General features: G+C 39.8%; 1 long non-coding RNA gene across 1 annotated transcript; it reads right to left on the bottom strand.

The window, feature by feature from the left end:
* Window positions 1-2,686: 2,686 nt before the first annotated feature.
* Window positions 2,687-4,099, bottom strand: LOC115731801. Its single transcript, XR_004014283.1, has 2 exons — window positions 3,396-4,099; window positions 2,687-3,292 (listed from the first exon to the last, which is right to left on the bottom strand). It is a non-coding gene; the product is annotated as an uncharacterized LOC115731801 (long non-coding RNA).
* Between the last annotated feature and the right edge of the window lie 18,657 nt (window positions 4,100-22,756).

Here is a 22,756-nt window from a genome sequence, read left to right as displayed (position 1 = left end):
CACAAAACTGATTAGATGTAAAAGTTTCATTGTGCACATTCTCATCAAAACCCGTTGCTCCTGCCTCTTCCATTTGTGGTGCATAGCTATTACCCACTTGTTCAAATGTAGAAGCAAAACTAGTACTCCCATGGTTCGATTCTTGAACGAAATTCTGACCAGTTGCATCAATCACCATCCTCTGATAGGGGTTCAATTGATTATAATAGCTACATTCCTCCCTAACTGAAAATTGGTCACTTGTTCCATATCCTTCATCAGATATAAATTGTTCACCATGGCAAGTCCAATTATAATAGTTCGGAGTGAACCCAAATCTACAAAGATGTTCTCTAACTTTGTCACAAGCATGAAATTTATTATTACTGCACCTTTTACATGGATACCTTAACTTATTTCCATCCATCAACTCAAATTTACCACTAGCAAACTCCAAAAACTGTTCCAACCCGATACGAAACTCATCAGTCAATCCTCGACGTCCAGGTAAGTTCTTATTATACATCCAAGCCCTCTCTCTTTGCATTGTGTCTATATAAAAATTAAAAAAAAATTTAAAATATTAAAATACCATATCTACTATTTAATATTCTTAATTAAAATCGTCAAAATTAGAATACACTCAGCCACGAAACAATTACTTTCAAATTGAAAAAAATGCAAAAAAAAAAAACATTTTGCAACGACATACAATTTTCGTCGCAAATTTTGCTACGAAATTTGCGACGAAAGTCTATTTTCGTCGCAAATTTTCCAACAAAAATCTATTTCGTCGCAAATTTTGTGACAAAAATAGATTTTCGTCACAAAACAACAAAGCATAGTTTGTGACGAAATTCAATTTTTGTGGCAAATTTTGCGACGAACGTGCCTTTTTCGTCGCAAATTGGCGGACTTCATCCAGAACCTACAAAAGACGAAATTCACTGCAAGTCCGCATCCCTATATGAACCTTTTTTCGCAAAAATGTCGTAAATATTATCGCTAATCTTGTATTACTACACAGACACGTTAACTTATGAGCTCAACTTTACTTCGCAATTTAATAAAAAAAAAGTTGCAATATCAACAAGGCTTACCCAATTATCCGATCGAATAGTTTGTAGGAGAAAGTGCTCAATTTGATGAAAATCGCAACATTCGCTTGGATTGCGAGATCTTCAAATGGACGCGTATCTAAAAAAAGACAAACAAAAATTACTTAAGATTCATGAAGCTTGTAGCATTTGATAGAAGAAAATAATGAAATAAACAATAATATATTCTATGATTACCATAAGACACAAATGAAAATGGAGAAGCGAGAAGACAGAAGGCAAAATGAAGAGAGGAGAGAGCGGTCGAACAACAAAAGTGTGGACTGGAGAGAGAAGGTCATGGGATTTTGAAGGGGAAACTTTAATCAGCCACGAATTTAGCCACGAAATATTGAAATTTGCCACGCAAAAGTGTCGGTGAAGTTTAGAGATGATTTTTAGCGACAAAAACATGTTTTCGTCGCAAAACAATCGACCCAATTGCGACGAAACTTAGTTTTCATCGCAAATTTTGCGACAAAATTTATTTTTCGTTGCAAATTTTGAGACGAAATTTAGTTTTCCTCGCAAATTTAGCGACAAAATTCCATTTTCGTCGCTACGTTTGCGACGAACATTAATTCGTGGGAAATTTTGAACGAAAACTAAATTTTGTCACAAAATAACTAGGCGCATGTTACGACGAAATTCAATTTTCGTCGCACAATTTGCGACGACAATATTATTCGTCACAAAATTTGCGAGGAAAATAATATTCGTAGCACATTTTGTGACGAAATTTAGTTCTGGTCGCTAAATTTGCGACGAATCGAGTTTTCGTCGCTAAATCTGTGACGAAATTGAGTTTTTGTCGCTAAATTTGTGACGAAAAAAAAAATCGTCACAAATTAGCAATGAAATTTTGTTGTCGCTATTTTCGTCGCAAATTTGCGACAAAAACTCAATTCGTCACAAAATTCGTCGCAAATTTGCGACAAATTTTTTCCGTCTCTAATTTTCGTGGCTAAATCCGTTTTTTTTTGTAGTGATAGGGTTCTATGATTAAACCATGCACGCCCGACACTTACGGCAGAAAGAATACAACTTTCATCTCATTGTTAAAAAGTGTGGCTCCATAGTTCGTTGAGTTGTGCCGCAAACTTATCTTCATGTCGGAACTTGATTTGAATTGATCCAGTCAGACTGACATGTCGTCTTTATGGAGGATAATTTTAAAAGAAGAAAATGGTGAATCTTGAACGATTCTGCAGTTGGACTGGCCAATCCAAGAACTAGATTATCCGGTTGTCTAATTCCATTAATGGTTTGTCCTTCCAATTCATCCTATAGCCCAATCCTGTGTCTAGGGATATCGAGAAAATTTTGGTTTACGAATCAAGACGTGTAACATGTTCAAAAGTTCACCCATTACTTGATGCTACAACAATAATAATAAGAGCATCACTAGATTTTGGTGAGAATTTGTGTCAGACTAACTACAAGTAAGACATTTTACGTGAAACATAATATCTCCTTCAGTATTCGTTGTGATCACCAAATAGCTTAATCTCTTTGTACTCTCATAGACAATTCCATCTTGTCAATGAGAGAATTAGCATACAGTTCATATTTCTCCCCATCAAAGAGATATCAGTGAATCACAGCACGCATAAAGGATTTGATCTTCACAGAATGAACATTGACAATCAATAAAGATCAAGTTTCCCTAGATGTTCGAAAGTGGAGGATGTAGACTTCGGAAAAATTAAAACCACCATAATCTTTTTATTTTTATGCGAAACCTAACATAAGTGCGGGAAAACTAGATGCCGCCATTTACTTCATACATTCTTAGACACAAGTCCTAATAGTGAAGCAAGTGCTCTCCCTCTACTCCTTTACCATTTGATAACGCACTTCGTACATCTTGGACTTTGGGATCAAAACCATTCGCCAGAACTCAAGAAAGAAGGAAAAACACTGCTCCATAAGTAGCTACTTTAGGTGCAAAGATTGAACTTTAAGCCATTTCCCTTTCATGAAGGTTGAAGCTAATGCACAGCAGAAGCCATTGTCCAACAGATGGCACATGCAACTGAGAAACCAGCATTCACCGACTAACTAATTTAGCTTTCTTTTTTTGCATTCAACACAAAAAAAAAATTGACTTTTCCTTAATTACTCAGCCTTGTCCAATCACGAGTTTGACTTACCTTGCTGCCTTCAGGTGTGGTGCCATTTCGGTCACGTACACAATATATTTGCTGAGTTTGAAACTGCAATTAGCAGGAAAGCCGGTCAGATTTTGCTTGTAAATAACAAGCTCCTTTAGATAAATAACAAGTGTGCAAGAGCACAAGTAGCAGAGTACAATCATACCCTGACAACGATAATTGGTGAAGTGGCCATCATTTTCATTTCTCTTACGTCACCATCAGACGCATGCATAATCTGTACGGGATAGAATTCAAGAGTTAGAACAAGTATAAATATACTCCAACTGAGCGTGACAATCCGAACCAACAAACCATGATATCTAATAGGACTAGTTAAAACAGGAAAAACAAAATAACCGCTTCCGCAATCGTTGTAGGGCCATCAAAGCTAGAACAAAATAATCAATAGACGCTATGCCATACAAAAGGTAATGTGGGAATAGAGAACTGCGAAACAAAGATAACAGAGCAATACAGTTATTCGAAAGATGCTGTTATCAGTATTCAAAACCAGCAAAAAACACATACAGATATGTAATAATGATAGATTGCGAGCTATATTTGTATACTTCTATTAGCTTGACATGCGTGTGGTGAGACACTTCATTTTGAAATTCAGCTATTGAATCATTCATGTCGTATTGCAGAACTACTATAAATCTAAACAATCATAACGAAAAATATCATACAATATTTATCATAAAGCTTCACGAATAACAACAATGTATCCCCCAAAATCAAAAGATTCAGGCATATTTTACAATTATATGCCGATTCAACATGTCATCCATCTTAATTCCCAAATGAGTAAGAAACCAGGATATCTACCTCTCTGTCAGACAAGCATACCCGAGTGCGAGTGACATATCTGGTGGGGGACATTTTAGTTCTTCCATACACAGAATGTGTTCATTTTTCTCCTTTGTTCTCTGAAAACTTTTGAAATCTATTACTTAAACAGTTACTACTACATAAGAGAAACTAGGAATTATTGAAACAAGGAAACAGGACATCAATTACTTTTGTCAGGGACTTCTCTTAATATTCTCCTTCGCAGAGGCTGCAGTATAAGAGTAAACGCTTCACTTAGATAATTATGTGTCATAAATCATTACCTTATTGTCGGAAAAAAAAATGCCATGGTTCTTATAAGCACCATGCTCAGCTTCGCATCTCTCAATGATTTCAGAGCCAAAATATTTCTTTAGAGTTTCAACATCTCCCTGCACAAAGCAAACATGGATATGATGAAAGATAAAAAGCAGCTGAAGCTCAGTAGCCCTAGCAAAATAAAGATTGTCAATGACGAGCAAGATGAACGTACTTGCAAAACATGGACGTACTTGCAAGATTTAATGGCCCATCCCATTGACATGGACGTACTTGCAAACGTGGATATAATGCCCCATCCCATTGACACCCCTAATCAAGATTTAATGGGTGGCTAAATCAAATTAAATTCAAAACATGGACGTACTTGCAAGATGAATTTGAAGGTATTAAGCCTAAAATTAGGGATGTCAAAAAAACCCGAGCTTGTCCTAAAATTCACCTAATTTTTGGGTCTTTCAGGTCGGGCTTTGGCACTGTCCGCGTAAGGCTTGAGCCGGGTTGGCTCTGGCTTCTTTGACACCAATGTTTTCTTTTTAATTCATTTTCTTTTCGTTTTTATTTTTTTATATTCTTTCGTTCGATGAGCTTGTCAAGTGCTTTTGATTTTCAAAAAAAAGAAGGAAAAAAAGAATCCAACCCGACCCAACTCTGCCCGAAGAGTTGGGGCACATGTAAGTCGGGCTCTGGCCAGCTTGGGCTAGGCCGAGCTAGGTACCGTTTATTTTCGGGCCGGGCTACCCCTACTTATATATAAAGATGAGAATTGCTGGAGTATTCATATCATTTAAGCATTAAATAATACCTTCATCTAATTAATAAAACTTTTGTATCAGTTATTAAGGGTCCTAGAAAAGTTTGTACATTTAAAAAGAAAGCTTCGAGTTTAAAATTATTGCACAAGATCGCCGAAGTATGAATAGATACAAACGTTTGCCACGAGAGTATAAATGCAAGAAATTAATAAGGCGCCACGAATTTGCTCGATGATTCGATCGTGTGTGTGTATATACTTTACCGAGAGAGATCAATAAGATGTTTCACTTTAAATAAGCAAAAGATTGTAGATACGGAAACTGCTCAATCACTGGAGTATTTTCCATACCCTAATCGCACCCAAAATCCTTAAAAAAAAAACAAAAACAAAAAGAAGGACCAACAGTTAGATTAGTGTTTCTCTTTAAAAGTCTCTATGAGAGAGGAGAAATTATTCAATGGTCAGTGATGACCAGGTCAGCATCTCACATGGCATACGTGACTCCATTAAAATATCGACACGTGTTAAGGAGTGACACGGAAGCGCTTTTTCTCTCTCTCTTTTGTTTGGACTCTGCACATTAATGAAAGGAGACTGACACAAGCAACATTAAATGCCCCTCTTCCCGCTCTCTTCTCTTTTACGTTTGAAAGATGAAGTTTGAGCCCCCTTTTCCCTTCCATCTTCTCTTCCGTTTCTCCATACCTGCTCACCTCAAACCATCTTTTCCTCCTCCTTCTTCGTCCTCATCGCCTTCATTCCCACCGCCACTTGGCCTCCCGATTTCTGGCTCTCGAGTTTTTTTTTTCTCCCAAATCGTTCATTTTGGAATCGGAGCTCCGGGTCCGACCATGTCTTCGTCACCTCCCAAGATTTCGGAGCTTGCTTCCGCACCATGGAAATGATCGCCCCAAACAAACCAATATACTGAGCTATTAGCCGATGTGCGCAAGAACCCAAGATGGATTAAGGTTGGTAACCGCTAAAGTTTCGATTTTTTTCCTTTCCCTGTTTCTACCTCAGGAGTCGTTAATGTTGACGCGACCTATATATTTTTGTTTCCTGCAAATTTGAGGGGCTTGAAGATATATGCATAGAAGCTTTGAGGTCTAGGTGAGAAGACGACAATGGAGGAGCACGTGGATGGAGTGAGTTTAGAAGGTAAACTTGAGCGCTCTCATTCTTCAGTGAAAATGGGTTCTCTCTTATGTGGATGATGCATATTTTCTAGGCAAAGTTCTTGCAATTGGTGATGACTAACGAGGGTGGTAGATTTCCTAACTTATATTTTCACATATATGCGTCAGCCTAATCCCAATAGCTAGCTCAACTTATGTGCTTTCAACTCTTTTTTCATAACTAAATCTGTTTTCACTTTGTCCTTCTTTTTCCAATGATTAGATTTTCTTTTATTGTAGAGGCTGTAAAGGATAATAGCATTGTGCATAACGTCGACAAAGAATTTGAGTTTAGAATTGGCATGACGTTTGTTAATGAGGACGAAGCTTATAATACATACAATGCATATGCAATTTGCAAGGGATTTGGAGTGCGAAAAGGACAAAAAGCAAATAACAGTAAAGGAATATTGTGTAGATGCACATTTCTTTATAATTTTGAAGGACACTCTCCACCAATCGCACCTCATGAACAAAGAGATGTATATAGAACAGTGAAGAGAACCGGATGTCAAGCTTGCATTAAATTCAAAATTGAAAATGGAGTTTGGATAGTTGTCGAGTTTAAGGATTCTCACAATCATCCTTTCATTGATGATAGACAAAAACACTTGATACGGTCGTATCCGCACATTCCGTATACTAGTAAAAGTATTTTGGCTTCTATGACTGTGACATCCTGAATTCCGACTCACTTTCGAAGCTTTGAATAAATGAAAGGTCTCATTGATGTATTTCAGTCTAATCTTGTTGACGCCTAAATTTTGATTAATCTATTTTTTGCATAAAAATTATAAAAAAATCATCACACATATTTATTTTTAGCGTACATTGCATTGGCATATAATCGGGCAAGCGGAACACTTAATTTAGCATGCGTCTAGACTAGGCACGGGATGGAAAAATACACCGAGAAGATTTGAAACTTCAAGGACTGTATTGCAAATACTTAAAATTTCGGGGACTGTATTGCAAATACTTGGAACTTCAGGGACCGTATTGCAAATACCAAAAGAAGATGAAGAAGGGAAGATGATGAAGGGAAGATAATGAAAAGAAGATGAAGAAGGGAAGATGATGAAGGGAAGATAATGAAGGGAAGATGAAAATGGAAGGTGAAGAAATGAAGATGAAGAAGGGAAGATGAAAATGGAAGGTGAAGAAATGAAGATGAAGAAGAGAAGATGAAGATGGAAGGTGAAGAAATGAAGGTGAAGAATGAAGGATGAAGAACTTTGCCTATAAAAGAGAGAGCTCTTGAGAAGAGTTTTAGAAGGGGGAAGTGGAAGAGAATTGAGAAGGGGGAAGTGGAAGAGAATTGAGAGAGAGAGTAGAAGAGAATTGAGAGAGTTTTTTAGGAAGAGTGGAAGAGAATTGAGAGAGTTTTGAGAGAGTTTTTTAGAGGAATTTTTAGAGAGGAAAAAGAGAGTTCTTGAGAAAAATCAGAAGAGAAAATTCGAGAGTGAAGAAAAGTGTTTTAGTCGAGCATCATCTTCGACGAGTCCCGACACATATTTCGCCCCTCACAACCCAACAAGGCCATTGCTTGCCATTTTCGACGACAGCCGCGTTCTTCCAACTCCGAGATCTTGAAGGGAACTATAACGTGTATGTGAGTAAGATTTTGTGTAATAGAAGGTAATCCTTTCCATCTCGATCTACAAAAATGTAATCGTTTGGTTTGAATATTTGTTTGTTTATTTTAGACATGCCACGTGTTTCAAATTTTAGCATTATTACATGTTAATTTATTTTTATAAATACTCGTGACTGGCTGCATTTTCTTTCTTTCTAAATCACCCATGGTGTATATCGTACAAAGTTCAATGTTTTACATCCCCATAAAAAAGAAGAAAAAACCAAAAAAATTGCATCTTTGAATTTCGAGTAAAATCCATCAAAATTGCCAAATCAAATATTTTTCATGAAAATGGTACCGAAAGGGCGTTAGAGAAATCTGACGTAACCAAATCCCCGAATTCAAAATCTCCGGTTCGCGGAAATAAGATAGTTTTCTCCCGCTATTTTATTTAGGTTTCTAATCAACCTACCGAAAATGATTAGTGGCGACTCCAAATTCAAATCACATTGCATGTTAATTATTTGAACCTTAAGTTGCGATTTGGTATGGACTTGGGAGAGTCCGAGTTAGGTTAGTTAATTAATTAACCTGATAATCCATTAGCCCGAAAATTTAACTCGTTTTTTTTTCTAGGTCGCGACAGCTTGGCGACTCCGCTGGGGACCCAAAGAGGACTTAGGCCAGATAATTTCATGAAAAAGAAATCACTTGATTTGGCAAACTTTGGTTGAATTCTTATTCTTAGGTGTTAAATGTTTTTGTAGATGGGGAGTTATATGGGGAAGAGTGATCGGCTAACCCTTTGTTTTGCAGGCTTGGTGAATTGGAATTGTGATTTAACTTTTGAATCATTGAAGCGGTGTTTGCCTTTAATTGTTGTGCATGATTTATCGTATTTGCACTACATCGCACACAACCCGTGACCGGACTCGGGTCACACTAATAGTTTTAAGATGGTATTTAGATGGTTCTTTAACCTTGGCGGTAAGGTTTCGCTAAAGGTTATCCCATCTCGGACCCCGAAATTTTTTTCCAAAAATGGCTCAAGGGTCGTTCTCATACACGTGAGGCTACGATGCATGAGAAATGCCCTTGTCGACCGAACCAAGCCGAAGTGATTGGACCCGACTAGTCATGACTATTGTACGCGAGGTTGCGACTAGTCATGATGATTGCGCGCGAGGCTGCGACATGTCATTTCGTTCATCATTTCACTTTGCAAAAGCCTTTTGGATAGATAGAATAAGATTTAAACTCACAATTCATGCGCATGTCTTTGTGATTGACATTTTCTTCGTATGAGAGGTAATTTCTTGTCTCTTGTACCCTGTTATCTCATTTTTATTTTGGGCCGGTCCATGGTTTAGGTTGATTGTTTGGAAGTTTCATTGTCTTATTTCCAATTTCGCACTTTGCTTCCGTAGCTTTTACAATTTCATCAGTTGTCCTCAATTCTGATTTGGCTTATTCCTGTTGTGCGATTTTTACTAAATTCTACGATCGAGCTTTGAGTAAGTGCCAAACACGAAAGTTGTAGACCTATGTTTCAACTAATATCTTGCAAAATTTTAGAATTAAATTCATAATTTAAGATGGCCCTTCGTTTTTTCAACAACATGTGGTTATAACAGTTTTCTGAACGTGTTTTTTTTTTAAAGACACATTAAACTGATTTGATCCGTGCATTTCTAGTCTGATTGGCCAACATAAAAGTTGTTCATCACCTTCTCAACTATAAGCTCGTAAAATTTGGACATGTTTTGATCAACGTGCGAATTAATACGAATTTTTTCGTAAAAGCGGACAAACTGAAAATTACATGTTTCAATCCTTTGGTCATAATCACTTTGTTCGTTTGAGTCTAGAGGGATGTCATGGGCCGGCTCGCTATTCTTGCTCCCTGTACTCATTTTGGGTTTGTTACGTGTACAGGTAATTTATCACGGATCCTCCACATATTACTCGATCGATCGCGAAAAGAATGGCTGACATTAACGCCGCCGTTAGTGCTACCCTAGACGAGAAACTTGGCTCCTTGACTGAGCGCTTTGAAGGGATAATGTCCCGAAAAATGGAAGAAATGATGACCGCCTTCACCGCCAAACTTCAATCAGCCGCTGCCGGCCCGCCGCTTCCTTCCTTAGTTCCTCCTACGGACAACTTTGGTAAAGCCTTGGAAGCTGCTCCCTATCGACAATGCCGCTAGAAGATGTGATCATCACAAGCGTGAGCTCGAGCACGCCGCCCGTAGTCCCAATCCCTCAAGCCAGCCCCGTGGCCCCCGGATTGAATGGTGATACGGCCAAGCTATTGGCCCAAATGGAACAGAGGATCCGAGAGGTCGAGGGGACTCACAACATACCCCGGTGTCGACACATCTGTCTTTTCAAAGATCATTGTGCCGAAAAGTTCAAGATGCCCGACTTCGAAAAGTATGATGGGACTTCCAACCCGGTTCAAGATGTCCGAAGCTGTCACAAATGTCGATTCATGGTAACAAGATTAATGTCCCTCCAAACGAGTTGCATCGCTTATCCGAACCATGGCCGTTTTCTATGTGGGGCATTGATGTTATCGGCCCTATCAACCCTAAAGTATCCAATGGCCATCGATTCATCTTGGTGGCGATTGACTATTTCTCCAAATGGATCGAAGCCGCATCCTATTTAGCGGTCACGGCACGAAATATCGTGAATTTTATCCGCCGGGATATCATTGCTCGATACGGTTCACCCGAAGCTATAATCACCGACAATGGCTCGAACTTAAACAACAAGCTAATGGACGAATTGTTCAAGATCAAGCATCCGAACTCTTCCCTATATCGTCCTCGTGAATGGAGCAAGAGAAGCCGCCAATAAGAACATCAAGAAAATCTTAGCGAAGACGGCTGAAAATTATCGCGATTGGCATGAGAGGTTGCCATTTGCACTTATGGCGTATCGGACCTCGATCCGGACATCTACTGGGGCAACCCCGTATTCTCTTGTATATGGAATGGAGGCTGTTCTACCGCTTGAAGTGGAAATTCCTTCCTTACGTATACTGTCTCAAGCTATGCTGACGGAAGCCGAATGGATCCAGCAGAGGGCGAACCAATTGAATCCGATCGATGAAAAGAGACTTAAGGTTATATGTCATGGCCAGTGTTATCAGCAGAGGGTTGCTAATTCATTCAACAAAAAAGTTCGGCCTCGATATTTTCAGATCAATAACCTGGTCTTGCGAAAATTGTTGCCAATGGTCCCACTCCCGTAAGGGAAGTTCGCTCCAAACTATGGTGGTCCATATATAGTAAAGAAGGTGCTCCCTGGTGGTGCTTTAATTCTAGCCGAGATGGATGGTCGTGTCTTGACCAATTGTTGACGCCTAAATTTTGATTAATCTATTTTTTGCATAAAAATTATAAAAAAATCATCTCACATATTTATTTTTAGCGTACATTGCATTGGCATATAATCGGGCAAGCGTAACACTTAATTTAGCATGCGTCTAGACTAGGCACGGGATGGAAAAATACACCGAGAAGATTTGAAACTTCAGGGACTATATTGCAAATACTTAAAACTTCAGGGACTGTATTGCAAATACTTGAAATTTCAGGGACTGCATTGCAAATACCAAGAGAAGATGAAGAAGGGAAGATAATGAAGGGAAGATGATGAAGGGAAGGTGATGAAGAGAAGATGATGAAGGGAAGATGATGAAGGGAAGATGATGAAGGGAAGATGGTGAAGAGAAGATGAAGAAGAGAAGATGGAGAAGGGAAGATGGTGAAAAGAGGATGGTGAAATTTGGCTATAAAAGGGAGGAGAATTTTTGTGATAGAGATTTTAGAGAGCTCTTGAGAGGAGTTTTAGAGAGTTTTTGGGAGTGGAAGAGAATTGAGAGAGTTTTGAGAGAGTTTTTGAGAGGAATTTTTAGAGAGGAAAAAGAGAGTTCTTGAGAAAAATCAGAAGAGAAAATTCGAGAGTGAAGAAAGGAGTTTTAGTCGAGCATCATCTTCGACGAGTCACATATTTCGCCTCTCGCCACCCAACAACGCCATTGCTTGTCATTTTCAACGACAGCCGCGTTCTTCCAGTTCCGAGATCTTGAAGGGAATTTTAACGTGTATGTGAGTAAGATTTTGTGTAATAGAAGGTAATCCTTTCCATCTCGATCTACAAAAATGTAATCGTTTGGTTTGAATATTTGTTTGTTTATTTTAGACATGTCACGTGTTCCAAATTTTAGCATTATTACATGTTAATTTATTTTTATAAATACTCGTGACTGGCTGCATTTTCTTTCTTTCTAAATCACCCATGGTGTATATTGTACAAAGTTCAATGTTTTACATCCCCATAAAAAAGAAGAAAAAACCAAAAAAATTGCATCTTTGAATTTCGAGTAAAATCCATCAAAATTGCCAAATCAAATATTTTTCATGAAAATGGTACCGAAAGGGCGTTAGAGAAATCTGACGTAACCAAATCCCCGAATTCAAAATCTCCGGTTCGCGGAAATAAGATAGTTTTCTCCCGCTATTTTATTTAGGTTTCTAATCAACCTACCGAAAATGATTAGTGGCGACTCCAAATTCAAATCACATTGCATGTTAATTATTTGAACCTTAAGTTGCGATTTGGTATGGACTTGGGAGAGTCCGAGTTAGGTTAGTTAATTAATTAACCCGATAATCCATTAGCCCGAAAATTAACTCGTTTATTTTTTTTAGGTCGCGACAGCTTGGCGACTCAGCTGGGGAATTTAAGAGGACTTAGGCCAGATAATTTCATGAAAAAGGAATCACTTGATTTGGCAAACTTTGGTTGAATTCTCATTCTTAGGTGTTAAATGTTTTTGCAGATTGGGAGTTATAAGGGGAGGAGTGATTGGCTAACCCTTTGTTTTGCGGGCTTGGTGAATTGGAATTGTGATTTAACTTTTGAATCATTGAAGCGGTGTTTGCCTTTAATTGTTGTGCATGATTTATCGTATTTGCACTACACCGCACACAACCCGTGACCGGACCTGGGTCACACTAATAGTTTTAAGATGGTATTTAGATGGTTCTTTAACCTTGGCGGTAAGGTTTCGCTAAAGGTTATCCCATCCGGATCCCGAAAATTTTTCCAAAAAATGGCTCAAGGGTCGTTCTCATACACGTGAGGCTACGATGCATGAGAATTGCCCTTGTCGACCGAACCAAGCCGAAGTGATTGAACCCGACTAGTCATGACTATTGTACGCGAGGTTGCGACTAGTCATGATGATTGCGCGCGAGGCTGCGACATGTCATTTCGTTCATCATTTCACTTTGCAAAAGCCTTTTGGATAGATAGAATAAGATTTAAACTCACAATTCATGCGCATGTCTTTGTAATTGGCATTTTCTTCGTATGAGAGGTAATTTCTTGTCTCTTGTACCCTGTTATCTCATTTTTATTTTGGGCCGTTCCATGGTTTAGGTTGATTGTTTAGAAGTTTCATTGTCTTATTTCCAATTTCGCACTTTGCTTCCGTAGCTTTTACAATTTCATCAGTTGTCCTCAATTCTGATTTGGCTTATTCCTGTTGTGCGATTTTTACTAAATTCTACGATCGAGCTTTGAGTAAGTGCCAAACACGAAAGTTGTAGACCTATGTTTCAACTAATATCTTGCAAAATTTCAGAATTAAATTCATAATTTAAGATGGCCCTTCATTTTTTCAACAACATGCGGTTATAACAGTTTTCTAAACGTGATTGTTTTTGGAAAGACACATTAAACTGATTTGATCCGTGCATTTCTAGTCTGATTGGCCAACATAAAAGTTGTTCATCACCTTCTCAACTATAAGCTCGTAAAATTTGGACATGTTTTGATCAACGTGCGAATTAATACGAATTTTTTCGTAAAAGCGGACAAACTGAAAATTACATGTTTCAATCCTTTGGTCATAATCACTTTGTTCGTTTGAGTCTAGAAGGATGTCATGGGCCTGCTCGCTATTCTTGCTCCCCGTACTCATTTTGGGTTTGTTACTGTGTACAGGTAATTTATCACGGATCCTCCACATATTACTCGATCGGTCGCAAAGAGGATGGCCGACATTAACGCCACTATCGGTGTTGCCCTGGACAAGAAACTTAACTCATTGACCGAGCGCTTTGAAGGGATGATGTCCCGAAAGATGGAAGAAATGATGGCCGCCTTCACCGCCAAACTTCAATCACCCGCCGTCAGCCCGCTGCTTCCTACTCTAGTTCCTCCTATGGACAACTTCGGTAAAGCCCCGGAAGCTACTCCATATCCGACAATGCCACTAGATGATGTGATCATCACAGGTGTGAGCTCGAGCACGCCGCCCGTAGTCCCAATCCCTCAAGCCAGCCCCGTGGCCCCCGGGTTTGAATGGTGATGCGGCCAAGCTGTTGGCCCAAATGGAATATAGGATCGAGAAGTCGAGGGGACTCACAACATACCCTGATTGACCGAATTTTCTCTCTTTTCAAAGGTCATGGTGCCAGAGAAGTTCAAGATGCCCGACTTCGAGAAGTATGATAGGACTTCCAACCCGATGACGATAACCAACGACCAACAAGTTTGTCATCATGGGGATACATGAGGAGGAGAACTTAGTGGATTCAGAAGTATACGACCTAGATGAGTCCAATCCAGAATATGAGTTCAATGCCAATTGAAGCTCAGCTCAGATGGTTACAAAACCGGAGAGATAACATCCCGGACATACAATCCGATCAAGATGAGTTGATCCTTTCAATTCAAAGTTCACAAGAAATTCGTACAAGGGTAAAGCGGTATCGTTTCAACTCGTTTAGAACATGAGAACGTACATTGACGCTTTCCCTTTTGATTTTTACAGGGGTCACTGCCTTTCCGATAGGGAAGTATTCATTCTCCCCGAAAAATTAATGAAATAAGAAATTCCTAGAGCCTTTGATAATCTCATGTCTCGAACCAGATAATGAAGTTTTGCAACTCATTTGCATGAGCAGGGGCAACTCCCAATCCACGCCCCTAAAAAGTTTCTTATGTGCTTGCGAATTCTGTCCACCAAGATAAAAAGTTGCTGCATTTTAGATGCTCAAAAACACTCATACATTGCATAGTTTGCGCATGACTGTTCCTCATGTTTAATTTACCAACTCTGAATAAGGAACATGAACTACATAAGATACATCGAATGTATGGAATGGGGCAGGGCAGGATGATGAAAGGCAATCCTTTCCCAAACACGTCCCATTTTTTCAGGAGAGTTGAACGGTGGCAAAATTCCGCATTCCCCGAGGTAAAGAGTTTTCTCGCGAAAGGTACGATAACCGAAGTGACGGAGGCGTTCATTTCTCTATCTAAACACTATAGGTGATCCATTGATTACCCCTTTTGAGCAATGGTTTCATTTCTTTACCCCTGTCAAGAACCACTCCACATCGGGGTCCGGACGGGTTAATTCTAGCAGCAACACGAGGTAAATGGTTAGAAATTTTCTTGCTCGGACTAACATTAATCTTCGGGTGTTTCTTTGCATTTATACTCGAATTTTAGTTCAAGTGCCTTAGGATGATGAAGAGCATTCACTTCTCTATCTATACACTTCATTCTTTGCATAGCCCACTTGAGCCCCGCAAAATTCATTTCTTAAACCCCCGTTGGTGATCATTTGCTCATTCCAAAGACGAAGATAGCATTTTCCCAAGGATTAGAATTGGAGATGGTCGGGTCAACAGAGAATTCCCGAATGATCATTATGCTTGTTGTAATTCCTGGTTCAAAGTCATGGGATTGTAAAAAAAAAGAGAGGCAAACTCAGCTTAAAGGAGAAGGGCCCGCTCTAAAAAAAAAAAAAAAACAAAAAAAAAAAAAAAAAGCAAAATAAAGAGATGTCGAAGGGCTCTCAAAGAAAAAGGAAAAGAAATCTTTTCTCGAAAAAAAAGAAGAAAAAAAGAAAAATGAGAGTCGGGAGTAAGAAAAGCAAAGGCCGATCTCATATGAAAATTTCAAGCATAGGAAAAGCAAAGTGCCTACCAAAAGTAAGGCCAATGCACATTCATTTGTAAAGTACTTCTGAATTTTGAATGTACATTTTTGCATGTTAAGTTGTAAATTCCATGTACATGTTTGCATTGTGTCTCTTGCAAATCCTTGACAGACACTTGTTATGAAGAAGACTCCCCAAGAAATCGGTTTGTAAAGTGCAATTTTCAGTAGAAAACTACCATCCCTCATTCAATGATGGTATTCTTTCGAAGACATTTCCGAAGACCAAGATCGGTGACTAGTCGGCGATGATCACCAACGTCAAGCCCCTTCTCATTTAATTTCTGAGCCAAAATGAGCCTTTTCGTTCCTCGCTCCCCAATCCTAGCCTACGTTATAACCCTCCAAAGTCTCTTCCGATTAGGGCACTTGAGTTAACGTAGAGTTAAATGATTTTAAGCATCACTCAAAAAAGTTCGAGCAAGATTATTTCTCTCTATTTTTGCAGGATTCTTGACTTGTAAATCCGGAGCAAATGATGAAGAAATTCATTTCAGCAACCTTGACTCAACCGGAGTCCCCTTTGTAAACCTTTGACCTAGCTCTCATTACGGTCCTAATCAAGACCTCCCGGATCGACTCGGTCGTATCAATTGCGAGATTACTTGGATCCTTATCGAATGCGATGATGGAAAGATTGAGTGATTTCTCTTGAATCCTGCAGACAGGATAAATAGCTTTTCTCGAGAGTGAGAGAAAGCCCTTTCGAACCGAAGTCCCCCATTCAGCTCACATTCGAGGTATTCGTAATGTGAGAACCTCCCTGGACAAAATTGATAATGCAAACTTGACAGAATGGTTATGCATGAACCATAGTATGAGTGATTGCATTATACTCATTGTTGAATATGTTTGTGTGTGTTACCTATGACATTCTATGATAGGTAATACATTCCCGATGTTCGAGTTCCCTCCCAAGGTCTCGAAATTCATCCAAGGATTATTGAATGAGCAAGTTTTGCTGGCAAATGCCTACCAGGTACGATACGAGCAATCGCTTCGTTCCTTGATTAATCGTTTGGAGAACCCGGTAAGTTTTCCGAACCCCTTTTCAAATTAACAACTCTTCTCATGATAGTTGTTATGATTCAATTCGTGCAATATGCCCCTTTTGTACTTATCAATTCCATTCGATGGTGCTCCTATCAAATATTGTTCAATTCAGGCAATATGCCTCTTCCGTCAAGTCGTGTAGACATATGCACCGGCGATCTTGACATCTTATCAAATCATAACGACGTAGCTCTTATGGTTTCAATCTCGGGACGTGAAGACATATGCACCGGCGATCTTGACATCTTATCAAATCATAACGACGTAGCTCTTATGGTTTCAATCTCGGGACGTGAAGACATATGCACTGGCGATCTTGACATCTCTTCAAATCATAACGACGTAGCTCTTATGATTTCGTGATCGGATCACGAAGACGTATGCACCGGTGATCTTGACCTTTAGTCGGCTCATAATGACATAGCTCTTATGATTTTCGGCTCCTTTATCAAATCATGAAGACATAAGCACCCATATTTTTGATCCAAACCAAATCATAACGACGTAGCTCTTATGATTTTGGTTCCCCTTTATCGAATCGTGAAGACATATGCACCGGCGATTTTGACATTTAATCAACTCACAACGACGTAGCTCTTGTGAACTTGATCCCACTTCTTTCGACTCACAACGACATAGCTCTTGTGATCTCAAACGACACACATATCTTGCGCTGTCTTGCATTAGGGAGAAGTCTCCGATAACGATAGGCCAAATACCTTAAAATCCTTGCATCTCGCAAAAGAAGCTTGGAAATTAAGAGAACCATTAGCTTACGAGAAATTTGGTAAAACAGGTATTCTTGTATGCGATCCATGTGCAGGTTTCTCTAACATGAAAAAGGGAAATTATGACACGTGTTATTTACAGTCTTGCATATCATGCATCACTTCATTACATAAAAAATGGGATTAAAACTCCCGCCAAAAAGTTCATCCATAATTTGCACCGTCAAAATTTAGGATTCAATTTTGTCTTTGAGCGGAACCTCTACGAGCCTCCACTCAAAGAGGGGCAGCTGTTGACGCCTAAATTTTGATTAATCTATTTTTTGCATAAAAATTATAAAAAAATCATCTCACATATTTATTTTTAGCGTACATTGCATTGGCATATAATCGGGCAAGCAGAACACTTAATTTAGCATGCGTCTAGACTAGGCACGGGATGGAAAAATACACCGAGAAGATTTGAAACTTCAGGGACTATATTGCAAATACTTAAAACTTCGGGGATCGTATTGCAAATACTTGAAATTTCAGGGACTGCATTGCAAATACCAAGAGAAGATGAAGAAGGGAAGATAATGAAGGGAAGATGATGAAGGGAAGGTGATGAAGAGAAGATGATGAAGGGAAGATGATGAAGGGAAGATGATGAAGGGAAGATGGTGAAGAGAAGATGAAGAAGAGAAGATGGAGAAGGGAAGATGGTGAAAAGAGGATGGTGAAATTTGGCTATAAAAGGGAGGAGAATTTTTGTGATAGAGATTTTAGAGAGCTCTTGAGAGGAGTTTTAGAGAGTTTTTGGGAGTGGAAGAGAATTGAGAGAGTTTTGAGAGAGTTTTTGAGAGGAATTTTTAGAGAGGAAAAAGAGAGTTCTTGAGAAAAATCAGAAGAGAAAATTCGAGAGTGAAGAAAGGAGTTTTAGTCGAGCATCATCTTCGACGAGTCACATATTTCGCCTCTCGCCACCCAACAACGCCATTGCTTGTCATTTTCAACGACAGCCGCGTTCTTCCAGCTCCGAGATCTTGAAGGGAATTTTAACGTGTATGTGAGTAAGATTTTGTGTAATAGAAGGTAATCCTTTCCATCTCGATCTACAAAAATGTAATCGTTTGGTTTGAATATTTGTTTGTTTATTTTAGACATGTCACGTGTTCCAAATTTTAGCATTATTACATGTTAATTTATTTTTATAAATACTCGTGATCGGCTGCATTTTCTTTCTTTCTAAATCACCCATGGTGTATATTGTACAAAGTTCAATGTTTTACATCCCCATAAAAAAGAAGAAAAAACCAAAAAAATTGCATCTTTGAATTTCGAGTAAAATCCATCAAAATTGCCAAATCAAATATTTTTCATGAAAATGGTACCGAAAGGGCGTTAGAGAAATCCGACGTAACCAAATCCCCGAATTCAAAATCTCCGGTTCGCGGAAATAAGATAGTTTTCTCCCGCTATTTTATTTAGGTTTCTAATCAACCTACCGAAAATGATTAGTGGCGACTCCAAATTCAAATCACATTGCATGTTAATTATTTGAACCTTAAGTTGCGATTTGGTATGGACTTGGGAGAGTCCGAGTTAGGTTAGTTAATTAATTAACCTGATAATCCATTAGCCCGAAAATTAACTCGTTTATTTTTTTTTAGGTCGCGACACCAATCCAGTCAATTCTGATGCTGTAAAAAAATATTATACTTGATTTACTCTCATGTTTTCATAATCGAGTTATAATATTAAGACAGATTCGCGAGTTGTTCACATTCGGGCATTCGTTTGTTGAGAGATTATTTCAAATGGGGGTTTCTCCGGCCCAATTGAATTGATCATCGGGAGCGTGAGATTTACATATCCACAAAGTAAAGGGGTTATCTTGCAAAAAAATATGACGACCAAGATAAAATCTGTCAAGACATGGAAGAAGGAATAATGCGAAAGCGAAATGCAAATCAGTAAAAACTTGCATTTATTCCATCCATCGGGAAACCTTACAAACAGATCATCGGGGTGGGAACGTAAAGCCAACCGAGCCCTAATGAGCATCACAAAGGAGTTTAACCGACTCTCCATACGCTGATGCTCCGCCTACACCGATCGCTTCGAGAATCGAGATCCGCCACTTAAAGAGGAGGAGCTCACATTTCTCTTTAAGCTTGGCCACCCCGTCCTCGTGATACTCGGCAGCAGATTCCAAGTCATGGATCAGCATTCTCCCGCGGGCTATATCCAGGGTCGGATCGTCCAACCTTTCTTCCAGCCATGTGCATTGGAATTTCAAAACGATATCGAGCGGATCGCGCTCGAAGATGGTCCGGGACATGGCCAAACGTTCCACCAAGTTCCCCCTCTCACGAATCAGCGGCGAGACTTGTTCATTACCATAGTCAAGGGCCTTCTTATGATTGTCGGCTACAAGACCGGCCAACACCAAGTTGTCCGACCGATCCCGATAGCGAGCTCTCACAAGATGAGCCAAGGTAACATCTTGATGAGCAAGATGGTAAGCCTCCGGGGAAGTTAGTGAAGAGGGTAGGGAAGATCCTATATTCCTTTTCTAACTCGGTACCTTGAATAGAAACGGTGTCCATATCCGTAAACATGAGACGGATTTCGGTTTCGACCTCCGGATGGTTGGCTATATAAGAGTAGCCCTGGCCTAAGAGATTATAAAGTTTCTCCCATTTGGCCAAAACTTCAGCCGAGAAGACGCGTGCGAGGAGGGAGGCCATTGTTGCTGAAGTTGCTAAAAAGAGTGGATGCGAAAGAGTGCTTAGAAGGTTGGAGATGAAGATATGAAAGCGATAATCGTCTCGGCGTTAAATCCTAATTTAAAGGGCAGAAAAAGTTATAGCAATAATTATTGTGGGGGCCGAGTTAATTATCCGGGCAAAACTACAGACGTTTCGTCCGTGAATCACGGATCTACCATCTCGAGGCTCACCAATTCGAAAAGGTTGCGAAATGACTTAAAGGTCTCGCCATATTAAAAGAGGGACAAGCATACTGCAGAAAAGATTTGAGGGTCCCAAAGATGTCGAAGGAAATGAAGAAGACAGAGCGGGAAACATGAAATCTTGGGAGAAGCACCGGCTTGGTGGTTTTCATCCACGTTAAAAGGGAGACTCTGGAACATGCATGTTTACTCGGAAGAATTTGGAGAGAGTAAGCATACAACTGGAGAGTAGAGTGAACAAAAGGAAGTAAGAAGTATTTCAATCCAACATGTTTGGAGGCTACCAAAGCACTTACTGGAGGCAACCAACCTAGACATCCCCGAGAATGAACCGCTGAATTTCGAGGCCGATCCAGCCGCAGAAGCCGTAAAACCCAACTCCCTTGGCGGTGAAGTTCAAGATCTCGATAACAAGCAACAACAATAGCAGCAGCAAGCAACTGTAGTCAACCCCGGAAAAGAAAACATCAAATCAAAGAGCTCGAAGCTGCCTTTCAAGGAGTGCCCTTACGTGAACGGGAAACGAAAAAATGAGTTGAGCCGGAAGCTAGGAATGGAGCCCTTGAAGGTCAGGTTTTGGTTTCAAAACAAGCGGGCCCGAGTGAAAGTTCGAGTGAAAGTCATGAACTTGCGTCTCTAAAGGAAGAAAATGAAGAGCTTCGAGCGAGAGATCAAGAGGTATAGGGATGCTCTTAACATCGCTATTTGCCATGTCTCGCAAAGCAACCCCATCACCTTTAGTGGCATGTTCCTTGATGAGCCACATCCGAGCATTGAAAATGCTCATTTATCGATTCATCCTCCCGAGCAAGTTCTCGCACAATCGGATTTCGTTGGGGATACATCCCGAAAGTCGGCCTTGCGGAAGCGTAACCAATGCCTTTCGAGGGAAGTGACATGCATCACTACAATTGGAGTTTCCACGATGTCACGATCGGCCAATTCAACACCGATGAAACTCCGAATTTGTAGCCTACATGAAGCTTGAGTTTTTATTATGGGCTTTCAAAATATCACTCTTTTGAGCATTACTAGCTAGCCCTTATGAATTCTCAAGAGAAGTAGAGACATGCGTGAATGAATGTACTGTTTGTTACAAAGTCCCCATGTGAGACATTCTTCCTTTTACGCCTAGAAATAATCAAGGGGCAAAGAACAAGACTATCCGCAAATATCGTCATGCTTAAATGCGTGAATTCTTTGTCAGATTTGACTGAACGCCGAAAGAAAAAGCATTAAAAGCCTTCACATAGGTAGATGCAAAAAGATTTGAGGAGGGAAATAACCGCCTCGTTCGTAGGAGAAAGCGGAAAGATTTGAAGAGGGAAATAACCGCCTCGCTCGTAGGAGGGAGCGAAAAGATTTGAGGAGGGAAGTAATCGCCTCGTTTGTAGAGAAAGTGAAAAGATTTGAGGGCTCCTCCATATCAGAAAAGGAAGAAGATGATAGATGGAGTGAGAGATGAGAGTTATTACGAAACGGATCCAAGGCACTAAGACCGAAAAGGAGAGAAAAAGCTGTCCTCTTTCGTAGAGAAAGCGAAAACCCGTCTGCAAGACTAATAAAAAAAGAGAGAGGAAGTTTATAAAGAACTTGAAGTCTCCATACACCTAGCGACCTTCAGAATCCGTCACGAAAGGCCATCATCGCTTTTGTGATTTTCGGGCAATTTGTTTTTGCAAGTCCAAGAACATCTAAAGCTCATTCTCTGGTCGAAACAGCCATTTTTGATCTACATATGGAAGGTTTTAAAAGAAAAACACGTTCATTCCAAGCGGAAGTATGGGAACCTTCCTATCCTGAAGATCTCCGAGTCATGGTCATTGATGGCAACCCCGTTTCCCTCTCAATCCTCGTTGCTATGCTGAGAAGTTGCATGTACAGGGTTTTTGCTAATGCGAAAGCAACGGATGCCTTACAAGTACCGAGGCAGTACAAATATGATTTTGACATCGTCGTCACAGCCATCGTAGGGATCGACATGGACGGTTTCAGTCTCTTAAAGATCATTGATTCCGAGTTGGACATACAGGTCATCGTAGTATCGCAAGTAATGATCGCCAGCTCATAACGAGGGCCATATCGCATGGTGCTCGAGACGTCCCGCGAAGCCGGTCAGCGTCCAAGTGCTCC

The sequence above is a fragment of the Rhodamnia argentea genome, chromosome 7 (genome assembly GCF_020921035.1).
Source record: "Rhodamnia argentea isolate NSW1041297 chromosome 7, ASM2092103v1, whole genome shotgun sequence".
In the NCBI taxonomy this organism is placed as follows: domain Eukaryota; kingdom Viridiplantae; phylum Streptophyta; class Magnoliopsida; order Myrtales; family Myrtaceae; genus Rhodamnia; species Rhodamnia argentea.
This window is presented reverse-complemented; position numbering and strand designations above follow the sequence as displayed.